General features: G+C 39.9%; 1 long non-coding RNA gene across 2 annotated transcripts in view; it reads right to left on the bottom strand.

Annotated features, from left to right (window-relative positions):
• Positions 1-17,746, bottom strand: part of LOC102115922 (uncharacterized) — a 329,390-nt gene that overhangs the window by 270,958 nt on the left and 40,686 nt on the right. Inside the window, exon 2 of one of the 2 annotated variants that reach the window (XR_010587547.2) lies at positions 1,914-2,017. The exons of the other annotated variant lie outside the window; for it this stretch is intronic. This is a non-coding gene — a long non-coding RNA (uncharacterized lncRNA). The remainder of the gene's footprint in view (positions 1-1,913; positions 2,018-17,746) is intronic. 2 annotated transcript variants of the gene reach the window in all.

The following is a 17,746-nucleotide window of genomic DNA, read 5'->3' as shown; positions in this document are numbered from 1 at the left end:
CAAGATGCTTTGGGAATGTAGATTAAAAAGCTGCTAACTCTGCAGGCTGAGCATATCTGCTTCTGCATATGGTGAAAGGATTTAGGATCTTTCATAAGAAAAAATTCTGCATCAAAATTGTTAATATAATTAATAGCAATAAAGGGTTATTAGAAGTTTTTTTTAAATTTGTACTTGTATCCAAGCACTGTGATAATAGCTGAATTCTCACATTTTGCCAATGAGGAAATGGAGGCTCCAAATTTAATAAGCCTTTAATATAAAAATTGTCTTTGCTTTGAGTTTCTACAGGGGAACTCAAACCATTCAAACTTTGAAGACATACAAAGGAATTAGTTTCTGCCATCATCATGGTAAAGGACACCTGAGAAACAGAGGAGAAGAACAAAGTACAGGAGTTTACAGTTGCCAACTCAGAGTGCATAAAGAGTCTGAGGATGGGATCAAGGATTTCCATTAGCTCTAACTCAAGCCATTCCGTGGCTATTGAACAATTTCTGGCACTTACATCTATCCCAGCTACTTCTCCCAGATCCAGTCTCAAAAGAAGAAGAGAAAGCAGAAATGGAAGAAGAAGTGGGGGAAGTGCCCAGATTCTACCACCTGTAATGATCTGACTTCTCAAGGAGCCAAGAGACAGCATCCCTGGTTCCTCTTCCCAGCAAAATCAGTCATTTCATCGGTGGTCAATTACAGAACTGGTTCTGTGGTACTTGGATCATAAGTACAGGAGTCAGATGTGGTTGCTAAATAAGCAAAGGTATCTTGATTGGCTACACATTGCCTGAGGCACAATATGTCAGTCAGCTAAGGAAGGTATGTTTAAGGAACTGCTAGAAAAGAAAAACTGAGATTTCCTGTCATGTCATCCTCTCCAGACTTGTATTCTCTTGGAGGCATCTTCCACTGTCACCTAGGTATTTTGCCCTTTTGATATTGTCATATCTTTTCCATGAGGATATGCATTACATAGTCTAAATCTTCAGTCATATGTTAAATAAATAATTTTAAAAATCCCATACAGATAGCATCAAACAAGGTGTTCCTAGGAGCAGTATTCAAGTGGTGGATTCAGAATAGCCCTTGTAGTTAGGAGCCTGTTCTGCCATTATCCAGCTCTCTGACCTTGACAGTTGCCTTAACTCCTCTGCTTCTTAATATTCTCAACTGTGAAATGTGGGATTTGGACTATACAAGTTTATAGGCTACCTGTACATTGGTAATGTAAAAGAATTCCCTAAGCCTTAGTCCTAGATATTTAGGGGTAAGTTTCAAGATTCTATATTTTTTAAGGTCCCACAAGAGGTGGGATGTACAGTTATTTCGAAAAACCATGACATTCCTTCTAGCTCTGTCAAACAATGATTTGATGAGGTGAAGAGCCATGAAAAAGCACTTGGAAAAAAAACCTCACATTTTTCAAAGTGTTAAGCAAAACTGTCTTTATTTAATAACAAATGAATAATTTCCTGATAAGTTGCAGGGGCAACCGCTAGATTTTTTCACTTTAAATAAGATCTTAATAGCTAAAATATTACCGTTTCAGTAACCACCAAAACAAAAGGCAAATCCAGCAATTGAGAACAAGGCAATTAAGTTTGGGCTTATGATGAAGATGGAGTTTTATAAAGTCAAAGGCGTTCCCAACCAATGAAGCAGGTGCATTGATCAGCAAGCATAGTTAAGAAAGAAAACTAAATTCTTTGAAAATAATTTGGAAAGAAATTTGGAAACCATATCCAAACAATGCTCTTGGGCTGACATTTCGAAATGTATTTGCTCTTTATTCTAATCCCTTTGGTACTGTTATCAAAGTGAAGGCATGACATATGGAACCAAAAATATTCAGTGAGATGAAGGAGTAGTCAGATGCACACAGTTGGAAGAGTCCCAGAGATTACAATCTGGCTTACCTTATACATCCAATCTCAGTTCCCTAAAGGCTCATAAGAGCTGTCATTTTTGGAGAGTCTGTGTTAAAACTGCACTGGATAACTTTCTGCAATCCTCAAAGGAACTGTAAGGAAACAAATGCCCAGAGAGATTAGCTATTTTACACAAGGTCTCCTAGTTGATAACAGATGAAACCAGGATTCAAACTCAGTTGTGTCACTTCCTGTTGCTTCTGAAATTGATGCCCTTCTGATCATTCTTCTAACACGCTTTCTGCCCTGTTGATGTGCAAGTGCACAGGGAAATGTTAGCATGCTTAGTATTTTCTAGTGTGTTTCTGTAGTATACACATTCTATTACTCCATTCTCATGCTGCTATGAAGAAATACCCAAGAATGGGTAATTTATAAAGAAAAGAGGTTTAATTGACTCACAGTTCTGCATGGCTGGGAAGCCCTCAGGAAACTTACAATCATGGCAGAAGGTGAAGGGGAAGAAAGGCACCTTCTTTACAGGGCAACAGGAAGGAGAAGTCCTGAGCAAAGGGGGAGAAGACCCTTATAAAACCATCAGATCTCATGAGAACTCACTATCATGAGAACAGCATCAGGTAACTGCCTCCATGATTCAATTACCTCCCACTGGGTCCCTCTTATGACACATGAGGATTATGGGAACTAGAAACTACAAGATGAGATTTGGGTGGGGACATAGCCAAACCATGTCATTCCACCCCTGGCCTATCCCAAATCTCATGTTCTCATATTTCAATACACAATCATGCCTTTCCAGCCATCCCCCAAAGTCTTATTTTGTTCTACCATTAACCCAAGTACAAAGTCTTATTTGAAACAAGGCAAGTCTCTTCCTCCTATGAGCCTGTAAAATCCAAAGCAAGTTAGTTACTTCCAAGGTACAATGAGGGTACAGGCATTGGGTGAATATACCTGTTCCAAATGGAAGAAATTGGCCAAAACAAAGGGGCTGCAGATCCTACACAAGTCTAAGTCTGAAATTCAGCAGGGCAGTCAAATCTTAAAGCTCCAAAATTATCTCCTTTGACTCCATGTCTCACATCAAGGTCATGCTGATGCAAGAGGTGGGCTTCCACAGCTTTTGGCAGTTCCACCTCTGTGGTTTTGTAGGGTACAGCCCCCTCCTGACTGCTTTCATGGGTTAGCATAGTGTATCTGCCACTTTTCCAGGCATACAGTGCAAGCTATCATTCTGGAGTCTGGAGGACAGTGGCCCTCTTCTCTCAGATCCACTAGGCAGTAACTCAGTGGGGATTCTGTGTGGGGGCTGCCATCCCACATTTCCCTTCTGCACTGCCCTAGTAGAGGTTCTCCATGAGGACCCCACCCCTGCAGCAAACTTCTGCCTGAAGATCTAGGCATTTCCATACAACCTCTGAAATCTAAGTGGAGGAGGTTCCCAAACCTCAATTCTTGACTTCTGTGCACCCTCAGGCTCAACACCGTGTTCCAAGGCTTGGGGCTTGCATCCTCTGAGGCCACAGCCCATGCTATATCTTGGCCCCTTTTAGTCATGACTGGGGTGGCTAGGACACAAGGCACTAAGTCCCTAGGCTACACAGAGCAGTGGGGCCCTGGGCCCAGCCCACGAAACCATCCTTACCTCCTAGGCCTCCTGGCCTGTGATGGGAGGGCTTGCCACTAAGGTCTGTGACATGTCCTGGAGACATTTTCCCCACTGTCTTGGCAATTAACATTTGGCTCTTCATTACTTATGCAAATTTATGCAGCCAGCATGAATTTTTCCACAGAAAATAGGATTTCCTTTTTTATCACATGGTCAGGCCACAAATTTTCCAAATTTCTATGCTCTGCCACCTCTTGAACTCTTTGCTGCTTAGAAATTTCTTCTGACCAATAACCTAAATCATCTTTCTCAAGTTCAAAGTTCCACAGATCTCTAGGGCAGGGGCAAAATGCCACCAGTCTTGCTGCTAAAGCATAGCAAGGGTGACCTTTGCTCCAGTTCCCATGAGTTCCTCACCTCCATCTAAGACCACCTCAGCCTGGGCTTCATTGTCCATATCACTATGAGTATTTTGGCCAAAACCATTTAACAAGTCTGTAGGAGCTTCCAAACTTTCCCACATCTCTGTCTTCTTCTGAGCCCTTCGAACTGTTCCAACCTCAGCCTCTACCCAGTTTCAAAGTTGCTTCCATGTTTCCGGGTACTTTTATAACAGCACCCCTCTCTCTGTGGTACCAATGTACTGCATTAGTCTGTTCTCATGCTGCTATGAAAAAATACCCAAGACTGGGTAATTTACCAAAAAAAAGAGATTTAATTAACCCACAGTTTCACATGGCTGGGAAAGCCTCAGGAAACTTACAATCATGGCAGAAGGTGAAGGGGAAGAAATCCATCTTCTTCACAGGGTGATAGGAAGAAAAAGTGCCAAGCAAGGGGGAGAAATCCCTTATAAAACCATCAGATCTCATGAGCACTCACTCGCTATCACAAGAATAGCATGGGGTAACCTCCCCCATGATTCATTTACCTCCTACGGAGTCCCTCCCAGGACACGTGGGGATTATGGGAACTACAATTCAAGATGAGATTTGGGTGGAGACACAACCAAATTATATAACAGATGGAATTTCTATGAAGCAATTTAATACCAATAATGGACTGTTATTGAAGGGATGTTTTTCCTGTTATTTTATTATCCTTTTTAAAATTATTGTTGTGGTTACTTGTTTTCTCTGATAACTAATACAACGCCCATTGTTTCTGATTGCTTCTTCCTTATGAGACACTCACCAATGCTGGAAAATCAGTTAAGAATGTAATATTTTGTTAAAACTGTATCTTCTCTGCATAATTTCAGTCTGTTTATAATGTATTGTTCTTATATAGTTGACCAATCAAAGTTATCTGCAATAAGCTATTTCTGTATGAGATGATCTTTGTATTCTGAAACTACAAGTAACTTTTAATGAATTATTTTACATCTAGATGTAAGCCTATCATATACTGATGGATGGCATAGGCTGGGGCATACAATGGCTTAAAACAGAAAGATGTTTTGAGAAGATAGACTGAACAGATGACTTTTGTCTTTATGTCAGCAGCTTCTTTTCTAGGAAGGAAAACAGACCATGTAGAATGGATCATTGATTCCACACAATATGAATCAAAAGCAGAAAAATGCAGTGATTTAACATGGTATCAACCAATCAAGAATGAATATAGAATCAACCATTGAAACTTGGGCCTGACTGCCAGAGCATCTGAGCTGACTGTACATTTCTTTACCCCAGCAGATGGATCCTGGCTCTGCTGGAGCCATCCCCCAAGTGCCCTCTCCTGCATTTCTATTCTCCACTCCTCACCTCATTCATCCCATTCTCAGAAGAGAGCAGCCTAGGTGGTTAACATTAGAACCAGAGGGTCCTACACAGGAGGATCTAAAGCTGGTTGCAGATACATTGAAGGCATGTGGCTTCTTATCCCAGGGAATGCAATATCTCCAGGGATGATGCCTGCTGCCTTGCACGAGGACCTCACTCAGCGTGCCTGGAACCTCTTCTAAGAGCAGGAGTGGAAGGCGGAAACTCCCAAGGGAGCTCAGCTTTGCCTGCCTCAGAAACCTAAGCCTTTCCCAGAAAGTGCAGCTCTGCCACCGCCTGTGACTCTTGGAGTCACCAGTGGAAGCAGAAGCAGACTGTCTTTTCCTGGGTGAAGCTGTGAGAGATGCAGCCTAGAGAAGCCCACACCCTCCGGTCTCTGATGCCAGCTCCTTTTGTTTCCATGAAGCTACTTAATGAGATTCTTCATGCATAAAATTAATTTTTGCCCTCTTCTATCAGCCTTTACCACTAAAGGATTTACGTACAGTTCTGTCAGATTTTATTTATACGTGCAATAAAAGGGACCCAGATCATAATGAAGGCTTTTATGGGCAATGATGGGAGATACAAAGGGAAGCTGAGAGCGGGCAGTCATCCAGGCTCCCTTTGGATGCCAAGATACATTATGCAGGAGATACCCCCTGCAGAAACGCACTAGGCCCTCCCTAATCAGGGCTGTACCTCAAGTCAGATCCTAATTTGTTGCTGGGGGAGAGGGGGAGGAACAGGGCTATTAATGAACAGCGCAAATAATTAGGCTTTATGGGAATTTGGTTGTTTTCTTACATACTAGATTTGCTCTCAATCCTTTCTCAAACGTATCCTGCTCAACTGCCCCGCAGCCAGCGGCTTACTGCATTGATTGCCCACTGGGAAGCTTTCTTGAGCTGGAATGGGAGCAGGGCTGGACAACATGCTTATTTGTAATAACAGCTCTTGTTCACTGAGAATCCCCTAAGGCCAGGCTCTGAGCCAGGCACTGTGCTGACATGATTTCATTGAATCTTCAAAACAGCTGGTAGCATAGCTATTGTCAGTCCCACTTTAAAGATAAGGAAACTAAGGATCAGAGAGGTTTCATAGCTGCTTGAGGTCACATACCAGTCCTTGCAGAATTAAGCACCCCACTTCTTTATGTAAAGGGAAATTTGTTCCCTTCTCTCCACAAAATTCTAAGTCATCAGCTGTTCTCTAGACTAGAAAGGACAGTAGTGTGGTATTTAGAACAAACATCAGACTGGGTACAGGACTTGGCTCCTATTCCTCCTCCCATTTTTATTGCTGAATGCTGTGTGACCTTGAGCTAATCACTTCACCTCTCTGACTCACGTTCTTCTGTCGAAAAATGAGAGTATGAACTCAAGGAGTCTGTTCAGTTCTGGCATTTTTATTCTGGAACACTCTCTTCACATAGTTAACACAAGAGTGTGTGTAAAGTGCATATGTTAGCCCACAGACAGAAACTGCACTCATTTTTCAGAGCTAAAATACTTGGAGCTATGCCACTGCACAGAGAACACTGGGACGGTCTGCGGATTCCCAAAGCTGTAACTGACTGCCAAGCTGCGGGGGAACATCAGAGACATTTTTCTTGCTCACCGTCCTCTTGCCAACAGGAGAGATTAAGAATCACAAAGACAACCAAAATGAAAGTTGCATGAGATGGCTGAGGGCTGACAACTGAAGATGAAGGGCTCAGTGGTACAGGTTAGTCTTTTCCACGATGGGCACTTTTCTGTGGAGTTCCAGATACTATATGGGGATTTCGTTTTCAGGAATACTACACTCTATTGGCATCTTACATTTTCAACAAGGAAAATTGTCACGGGTCATTTGAGTCACAGGAAGGAACTTTTAAGACACAGTATGATGTTTGTCCCCTACCATGGGTTCTATGTCTTTTTTATGCTGCAAGAGAATGACCACAGCCTCAATCACTTGTCATTCAACAAATACTTAGATCCTACTGTGCTCTAAGCTGCATGCTAGGTTTCCAGGATGAAAAGAAAATAAAGTGTTGAAAAGTTCTGAACGTGTTCAAAGTCTGGTGGCAAAAATAAATAATTTCATACAATGCAAGATGAGGACTATGGCAAAGACGGCATTGTGGGTGTTTGGAGGATGGTCACCTTGCGGAATAGGAGTAGACCATGGATACAGGCACTTACCTGAGTTAAGGCAGGAAGGCATGATTAATTCCAAGAAGAGTAGGTGTTTGGGCTGATTCTTGCAAGATGAGTGGAAATTAGCCAGACAAGTGAGTGAGAGGACAGTGTTCCAACAGAAAGGTAGATCACTCTACTCTGATCGTGCCATGGCTATGAGGTAAAATATTGCTTAAACAGAGGATCAGGACCCTCTTCCCTCAGAGGGCTTTTCAGACATTACAGTATGGAATGTTTAGGTCCCTAGTATATGTAGCTCTCCCCTTTCTTTCTTTCTTTCTTTTTTTTTTTTTCTGAGATGGAGTTTCACTCTATGGTGCGATCTCAGCTCACTGCAACATCCTCCTCTCGGGTTCAAGAGATTCTCCTGCCTCAGCCTCCTGAGTAGCTCCTGACCTTGTGATCTGCCCACCTTGGCCTCCCAAAGTGCTAGGATTACAAGTGTGAGACACCACACCTTTCTAAATGCAGCTCTTCTCTCTTTCCTTCTAGGAAACATAATTATGAAATATCTTCCTAATGTCTGTGAAAACTCTTCAATGGGAAAAGAACCAGACATGTTATATATCTTTTTTTTTGAGACGGAGTTTCACTCTTGTTGCCCAGGCTGGAGTGCAGTGGTGAGATCTCGGCTTCTTGCCACCTTGCCTTCCGGTTTCAAACTGTTCTCCTGCCTCAGCCTCCCAAGTAGCTGGGATTATAGGTGCCTGCCCCTACACCCATTATATATCTTGCTAAAAGATGGAGAGGAAAAAAAATGGGAGGAACCAAAGAAACTGGAATCCAGTGAAGCCCCAGCCTCCCACCCCCTCCCCAGTGCTCCATGGAGTGAGGTTCCAGCCCAGGACTGATTCTCAAAAGAAAGACTCAGGAGAAAGCAGAGAAGAAACTTAACAAGGCAGTAACCTTCCCCTAAGCAACTCTTAGCCCAGACATTAAATCAGCAGCAGAAAAAGAAAGGTGAAGAAGTGTAGAAAAAGGCATCTTTGCTCTCTTTAATTGTTAAGAAAGAAATAAAAAGATAGAAAATAGGTTGCCATGAACTAACAACTAGACCTGAGTACAACCAAGAATGAGATGTGGAGATGTGTTCTCTATGTATCATGGCAATGGGAAGAAGATGCTAAGCATGACTTAGAGCATCACACTGCCCATCCTGTGCCAGATGAGAGATGCCACTTAAGGTGAGGGAGATGGGAAAAAAAGTGCATACCTTTCCTTTTTAAGTTCTTGCTCAGCCACAAAATGTGAACTTGGCAGATAGGGTAAGGGACAGAGGTGCTGTAAGTGTCCAGATGAATAATCAAGGCCATAACACTAGAAGAAGTCTTTCATAGCACCATCGAAAAATAGCATCTTCATTTTCCCCTCCATGAACTATCCTATTTCAACAGTAGAAACAGCAGTAAGGAGATGAGGTGAGAGTTATGCAAAAGAGACACACTTGATAGAAATAAGAATAACAAAACATTGAGCAATTTCTTGTGACTTACATGCAGAGAAAAAATGTTTTCATGGAAAAAAGCCAGATGAGGGCCTCCTGGGAAGTATTGTGAGCTTTTCATTTGCACTCTCATTATTACTTTAATAGTTTTTCCTGATTACTGAAATGATGGAAGTCCTTTGTATAACATTTAGAAAGTACATAAAAGCACAGAAAAGAAAATAAAAAAGAGCATTTCTCCCTTAAAGAGAAGAAGAGATGGCAAAAGCTATGAGTACTTTGATTTCTAAATTAGGTGGCAAATAATTGAATCACATAAGCATCATCTCTACGAATGAATACATATTAAATTACATAAATTCTTTTCAGAGACTTCATCACCAAAAGTAAAAATAATTGAGACAGGGCATTTTGGCATGGTAGTCATTTACATCAAAATGTCAACTTAGTACCATGGAATATTATACTCAGCAGAGCTCCCTGCTCCATCCCATCCATGATCCTCATTCGCTCCTTATTTCATCCATTATTTTTTCCCTTTTGGCCAGTCCTATGCTGATGAAAGTGACACCAGTGACTTGTCGAGGCACAGAATAGGGCAAATGTCAAGGAGAGAATGAAATTAAAAGCCAAAAGTGATTTTTAGAACAGATCAAAATGTTTTATTAAGCTTTTCCTCTGCAACCCCCTTATACTTGTAGCTATGAGGCCTGGACTGGGCAAGTACGTCTCTCTATTGGGTGTCAATAGGACAGGTTCTTTGTTGTTGACATCTACCCTCACCTCTTACACTCAAGCTGCGGATACTGCAGTCCTTGGCTAAAGTGGGCTTCTTCCCTCCCCTCGATTAATGGTTCTCACCTGGCAGCACAGATTTTGCACCTATGCCTCCCTGTGGTACAGGCAGCCCCTCACCCTGCCCACTCATAGGTTAGCAACTGGAGCAGGTTAAGCCCAGGCTGGGCCCTGCATTGCCCATGGAAAGCACGGGGAGAAATATTGCCACTGCTCCCATTATCCCCCACTGGCTGTCACAAGGCCTAACCAGCTCAACCTCCATCGGCTTCCATGTTCTCAGAGGGTTTTCTGGTATCAGTGTTATTATTGTCCCATGAATGACTGAGAAACCATAGTGATTTTGGAATTCCTAAAGAGAGGTGAGTACAGTTGTTCTTAGGAAAGAGCCCTGCTTTCAATCACCCTACCATCCAAGGAATATTGTCTGTAGTAAGGTGTCACTGGTAGGAAGCTTGTAAGGGAAACCCCAAAATGAATGTATCATAGAAAGATTACCAAGAAGTTCATGGGGTTCTCTTTTCAGAGGGCACCGTTTTTTTTTTTTTAACAAATTACTAGGTAAATGCATCAGCCTATGGCATAGGGATATCAGAGCAATATTTTTTCCATTTCTAGACAAAGTAGGAGGAAGAAAATTAATTGCTTATCTATTCAATATTGACAAAGGGATCTGGCTAAAAGATACATAAATTCTCAAGATGCTTTTGTGATACTATAACAGAATATCATGATCTGGGTAATTTATAAAGAAAAACATTCATTTCTCAAAGTTATGCAGGCTGAAAAACTCAATATCTAAGTCCTAGCATCTTGTACGGGCCTTCTTGACGCATCATAACATGGCAGAATGGCAAAGAGGATTAGAGACAGCAAGAGGGGGCTGAACTTGTTTTTTGGTTTGTTTGTTTTTGTTTTTTGTTGTTGTTGTTTTTTGTTTGTTTTGTTTTGTTTTGAGATGGAGTCTTTCTCTGTCACCCTGGCTAAAGTGCAGTAGCGCAATCTTGGCTAACTGCAACCTTTGCCTCCTGGGTTCAAACAATTCCCTGCCTCAGCTTCCCAAATAGCTGGGATTACAGGCCCACCATCATGCCCACCTAATTTTTGTATTTTTAGTAGAGATGTTGGCACGGCTGGTCTCAAACTCCTGACATCCAGCGATCTGCCTGCCTCTGCCTCCCAAAGTGCTGGGATGACAGGTGTGAGCCACTATGCCCAGATTCTAAGTGATTTTTTTTGGTACTTTTACTCATTTAATCCCCATAACAAACCTAGGAGGCATGTAATATTATTATCACCATTTTAGAGATGAGGAAATTGAGGCAGATAAAGGTTAATTTGCCCCCATCCCGCAGGTAAAACAGGAGGAGGAAACCTGGAATGTCTGCTGATAGAACCCATGTCCTTGTTAGTAGGCAGCTGAAATAAGTTCTTTCTGCACATTAGGAAGGATCATTAATTCCCAGGTTAATATCCATGTTATATCTCAAGGACTGGACCCACTTCTCAATCACGAGATTTAACTCCCAAAGCCGTGGTGTGGGAGCATCCAGGCCTGCATGTGGAGACAAGAAGACATGATTCTATGCTTGATGCTGGGAATAGATGTGACCAAAAATGGCTCTGACTCAGAACTCTGCTTGTCAAGAAATGAGTCTGAACTGATTGGTCAGCCAACAGATAATATGCTGAAGGAGAAAGCAAGTTTATTTGGGAAGAAGCTTTCTTCCAAGACATTGCTGGGGATTTGCAATCAGCAGAGTGATTTCAAAAAATGAGCCAGCCCATATAGTCATGCTTTATTTGAGCATCCAACCCAAATAGGGTATTATCTTGCTCACTTCTTTGAAATCACCAACAATTCTTAAGGAATTAAATAATTTTCCAAAAGTTTTTGTCTGTGGTGCTGAGTTTTCTAATTCAGAGCCCAACTCAAAATTTTCCAAGAAAATCCAGATAATGAATGGTTGAGTATTTGGGCTGATAGATAGTATTTTCTATAAGAAAGCTAATTTTCTTGTTTTTTCCATATATTGGGGGCAGTCTTCTGCTATTACTTTCTGCTTTATAGAAAACATCCCACTGCAGCTGCAGTCTTGATTTTTTTTTCTCTCATTTTTTATTTTGGAACCCTAAGAGATCATCAGTCTACCTGTTTTGCTTTCAGTAAAATGCAAATAGTATATATATTTAAAATAACATAGTAAATAATGTATTGCTTATACAGTAAATTATTTATTTACTCCAGGCACACATAGTTAGAATTTGAATATAAATATTTTATAGTCTGTGCCACTGCTAATGAAAAAAAATTAAATCAGCCTGATGGCAGCTCTGGATTATACTGTACCTGCATGCCACATCATCAGCAACCTGCAAACAATCACACACCAGCACACACTTCCACAGTTATTTGCAGGATTTTCTAAAACATTCAGTCTTTAAAATCTTTTTCAGTCTCCTTTCCTCTATATACTGCCTTCCAGCTCTCACCCTTTCCTCTTAACCTGCCTTTCTGTAGTCTAGTAGGTGTCTGATTAGTCCTTTGTCAATCAACATGTATTTATTGAGCACTGATTACATATAATGCTTGCTAGGAACTGTGAATGAATATTGGAGGAATATTGACTGTCGGCCTTTCTAGAAGAGTTTGTACTTGGCTAAGTTACATATATTAGTATACTCCACAAACCCCCCAAAATAAATAAATAAATAATGAAGATTTTAATAATCAGAACACTAACAATTGTTACAAATATTTCTGAAAAGTGATGGCATTTGAACAAACTACATGGCTACCATTTGGCTACTGTGAGATTTTGTAAAACCTAAATTAAAATATATATGGGAAAGAATCTGTGTGACCTTTGGCTCTTCTTCTGAACTTTGAAACTGCTCCAGTAACTTTAGTGAACTCACCATCCAACAGCAACTGACATTATCATGCTCAAAAAGTAGATTAGAGAAATATGTAATGATTGAAGAACCAGGAGTAGAATATCTTCATATAAAATGTTTTTAGTATTTAGACTGCAAAGCACAGGGCAGAAGCAGAAAAAAATTGAAATCACATAAAACCACAAAAATTAGGGATAAATCAAATATAAGCTTATGTTCCAAATCTTCGTTATATTTGAACAGCTTTTTGAGGGCTTTGTTTTTTTTTTTATTTGAGGGCTTTGGGTTTTTTTGAAACATGGGTAAGGTAAATGTCTTTTCTTATAAAATCCATAGACATAATTTCCTTAGCAGTTTCTACATTCCACGTCTTACGCATTCGTTGCTTAATATAATATTCACAATACCCTTGCAAGGTAACTACTACTAGTATCATTTTAAAGTTGAGAAAGTTGAGACTCAGAGCTTTATAATTACCCCAAAGGGTAGAAAGCCCTTAAGTGACAAACTCCAAGTAGCTCAAAGTCCTGAACTATTTTCATTCATTTTTTTTTTTTTTTTTTTTTTTTTGAGAAGGAGTCTTGCTCTGTCGCCCAGGCTGGAATGCAGTGGCCGGATCTCAGCTCACTGCAAGCTCTGCCTCCCAGGTTTACGCCATTCTCCTACCTCAGCCTCCCGAGTAGCTGGGACTACAGGCGCCCGCCAACCCGCCCAGCTAGTTTTTTTTGCATTTTTTAGTAGAGACGGGGTTTCACTGTGTTAGCCAGGATGGTCTCAATCTCCTGACCTTGTGATCCGCCCGTCTCGGCCTCCCAAAGTACTGGGATTACAGGCTTGAGCCACTGAACTATTTTCATTCTTGTACATTGCCTCTCAGATGTAGTGTGACATCACTTAATGGGAGGTAAACATTAAGATATCAATACCACCATCCCCCGCCACAAAACAAAGAAGTATATTCAGGAGAAATTAAGAAGTGAAACAGCTTTTTGGCAGTTGTTCCTTTGAAAGCCACCATGACTAATAGTGTTTGTACCCAAGTTTAAAAATTATGTTTTCTAACAAATATGTCTTCATCACTATTTTCAAAAGAGTTTTGTGACCAGTATGAAAGACAGACATTTTACCCAAATAATTTCCAAGAGTAAATGAGACCATCAGTGACAAGAAAGACCAGTAGGGAGGAGAAGGCCCAGTGACAAAGGAATTGGTGACCAAGGGTCCGAGTCCAAATCGCATAATTTACAGGAATGAGAGACAAGAGAGATACTTGTTGTTTTTGCTGGTGGTTTTCCAAAGAGCTGAATTTGGCTTTATTGATCTTTCCAATTGCATGGCTCTTTTAACTTTACAAACTTCTATTTTTATGCATATTATTTTCTTACTTCTCTGTGTGAGTTTATTTTGCTGTCCTTTTTCTAACCAAGCATTTGGAAGTTGTTGAGCCTTATTCTATAGTCCAGTACATGGTTAATTCTTATAAAAGTTTCACCCGTTGTTGAGAACAGTAAGGCCTCTGTCATTGTTGGTTGGGATGTCCCTGTATGTCTGTTATCTTGAGGTTACTAGTTGTCCTGTTAAAACTTCTATATTCTTAGAATAGATTTATTTTTTCTGCTTGATCTATCAGTCAGGGTGAGAGATATGTTAAAAATCTCTAAATTAAATTATGGACGAGTCTAATTCTTCTTGTAGTTCTGACACTTTGGGGTTTAAAAAAATATGAAGGTGCATTAAGAAGTGCATAAAAATTTTAGACTGTTATATGTTCTCAGTTAATTAAACCTTTTATCATTAGGAAGTGTCACTCTATCTCTACTAATGCCTTTTTTATTGCAGTCTATGTGGTTCGAAATTAGTATGACTACCCAAACTATCCTTTATTCATATTTTTATATTATACCCAGCTCTTTTAGATGTTTTTAGTGGGAAACATATTCTAGTTATTTATCACACAGTGTTGCAAGTTCAGAATGCTGTGATTTTATTTATTTTTACTATAATGTGTTTTTTAGTAGTTTTTGTTAATGTTTTTCTGATAGTGTTTTCTTGCTACCAAACAGTAGAAACATCTTAAACTACCTTCTTATATTTAGAATAATACCTTCAAAATTTCTAAGTCATAAATCATTCATGCCAAAATAAAAATAAAATTTTGAGCCAATAAAGAGATCCAGCCAAAAAAGGAATCAAAGAAGTGAGCTGAACTCCCCAGAGAAGAGTATTTGCTGTCTACAATCACTCTTTTTGCTTTCCTATTCTGGCACCGTAAGGACAGACCCTTGCCAAATAGGTCTCCATTCCACCAAGAATTAGGACTCAGCCTGGCACTACCAGGACTTTGCAGCAAAGAGAGCTTGAATCCTCATATCCCATCTCCCTTTCATTTAATGTAATGACATCCCTTAGGCATCCCATATTTACTTTGTTTCCTACATGAGATGGTAAACAACAGCAGCCTCACTAGGATACTGAAGAAACCGAAAAAGATTACAAGGTTTCTGGAAATAATAAATAAGGGGGCCGGGTACGGTGGCTCTTGCCTATAATCCCAGAACTTTGGGAGGCTGAGATGGGTGGACTACTTGAGGTCAGGAGTTTGAGACCAGCCTGGCCAGTATGGTGAAACCCCATCTCTATGAAAATACAAAAAATAAAAATAAAAATTAGCCAGGCATGGTGGTGCACACTTGTAATCCCAGCTACTTGGGAGGCTGAGGCCAGAGGATCACTTGAACCCAGGAGGCAGAGGTTGCAGTGAGCCGAGATGACAGATCAAGACTCCGTAGCATGCCTTCAAGTCCACATTTTAACTTAATGTTTACCAGATATGCAAGGATGTACACACACACACACACACACACACACACACACACACAAATGTGTATATATATATATATATATTTATCGAATTACATGCCCTCACATAGACACTTGTGTGTGGGCATGCAGGCCCACACATACAGGTGTATCCATGCATACCACCAAACTATAGCAAACATGGTAAATGTAAATTCCAAATTGGAGGGTGATACAATTGCTTGTTATCATTGACTCATTAAGAATAAAAAGTAAAATGCCATCGAGCTCTGCATTGAATTATAATGGGCTTTGAATAGGACCAGTTTTCCTTGCAACTAATCTAATCTACATTTTACTGGGTAGTAAGAGTCTGCTTGTAACTATGTTAATTAAATTAATTTAAATACTGTTACCTATTTCATCTAGAAAGAATTAACCTGATCTGAAAGGAAAGTAACTGCCTGCTACCTTCTATAGGCCCAGATGAAAGAAAATAGATTTTAGGCTCACCATTTACAAGGGAATAATCCTCACCTGCATCAAGTTTAGGATAGCTTATTTCCAAACCAAGGAATTCTTCAAGCAGTCTCCTCTTTTTTTTTTTTTTTTCTTTTGAGATGGAGTCTCACCCTGTTGCCAGGCTGGAGTGCAGTGGCATGATCTTGGGCCACTACAACCTCCACTTCCCGGCTCAAGCAATTCTCCTACTTCAGTCTCCCGAGTATCTCGGATTAAATGCACCAGCTGCCATGCCCAGCTAATTTTTGTAGTTTTAGTAGAGACAGGGTTTCACCATGTTGGCCAGGATGGTCTCCGTCTCCTGACCTCGTGATCCGCCCGCCTCGGCCTCCCAAAGTGCTGGTATTACAGGCATGAGCCACTGCGCCCAGCCAGCAGTCTCTTAATAGATGGGCCCTGTGTATCCGGATTGCAGACAATTATCCCAGTGGGTAGAGACTGAAAACTTATCCACAGAGAAAAAAGGAAAAGGAGGTTGCCACCCTGGAGAAGTTCTGATTATAAAAATGATCTAGATTAAAGCAAATTCTGAATGAAAATTCTTAGGTTTCGACAATGAGATAGACTTCGGAATAAACCACTTACTAGTGAACTTGAACCTGGAACGTTCCCAGGTACAAATGTTCATCAAACTTAAAGCAAGTTATATACTTAAAATGAAATATTCCAAGTTAGAGTTATGTAGAGTTGAAAATTTATTTCCTCATTAAAATAAAGTTATAGGAGTATATTCCTGAACAAGCTTTTACCACCAGCTTTATGAAAATTACCATTAACATTATATTTTACAAACTCTAAATAGTACACCTGAAGATGAAGATTTCTAATGTGCATGTAAATCAAAATTGTAGAAAAATTCAGTAGCTATTTACATTAAATTTAATTTAGAGAATATAGTGTACCATGAAAAGTTCTCACTTCATTCTTCACAGTTTTTGTTTTAATTTTACTGCCTCCACTCAGAAACCATTAGAGTCCTTAATACAGATCGATGATGGAATTCATAGTGGAAGTTTTTGTAGTCAACTTAAGAAGATAGATGGCCACATTGAGTTATTTCAAAAACTGTTTTAGGATTGCCTGTTCTTTATTCTGGCTTATTTTTCTCATTGTACATTTACATATAGCAAGCATAAAGATCGGAGATAAAGTTATTGGTAATTTTGCTTCTTTGGAAACAAAATCTTTATGCTTTTTTCAGTTGCCATTTCATCCTCATTAACAGTGGTGATTTCTACCTTAATGAATGATAATATATATCTGTCTTTAAATATATGACCCAGACTATAGTTTCACAAAATTGTTTTTTTGAAGAAAGATTACAGTCAGAGGATTCCACTCATGCAGACAAATCAAGTCTGTCTGTTCTTTACAATTGTACTCTGGGTTTTATAGTAAGTGGCTGCAAATTCACAAGAGCTCTATTGTATTTTTTAGTCATTTTAATAGGATATATTACTATGAAGAAATGATATCTTCTCATTAAAATACATGAAAGATATATAGATAAATTATATATTTTATTATTTACAACAGAAGTTCTTTAGAAGACATGACATCATGTAACCAAAAACATTGTCCTAAAAGGTGGGGGACCTTCGTTTGATTTCCAAGCCTTAGTCTTGTAAAATTATGACCATAAATCTTAATATTTCCTATCCCTAGCTTTCTTATCTTTGAAGTGAGGAATGGAATTGGATATTGTATAAGGTCCTCTCCAGTTCTATAATACTGTGATTCTGTCCCACTTATTTAAATAATGTTTCTTTTATTGATGGTAAAATACCTGCATAATTCCCCCTCTGCAGCGAATTTGAAAAGTCAGTTTCCCCTTTGCAAAACAT

This window comes from Macaca fascicularis, chromosome 6 (genome assembly GCF_037993035.2).
Source record: "Macaca fascicularis isolate 582-1 chromosome 6, T2T-MFA8v1.1".
NCBI classification, from domain to species: Eukaryota; Metazoa; Chordata; class Mammalia; order Primates; family Cercopithecidae; genus Macaca; species Macaca fascicularis.
This window is presented reverse-complemented; position numbering and strand designations above follow the sequence as displayed.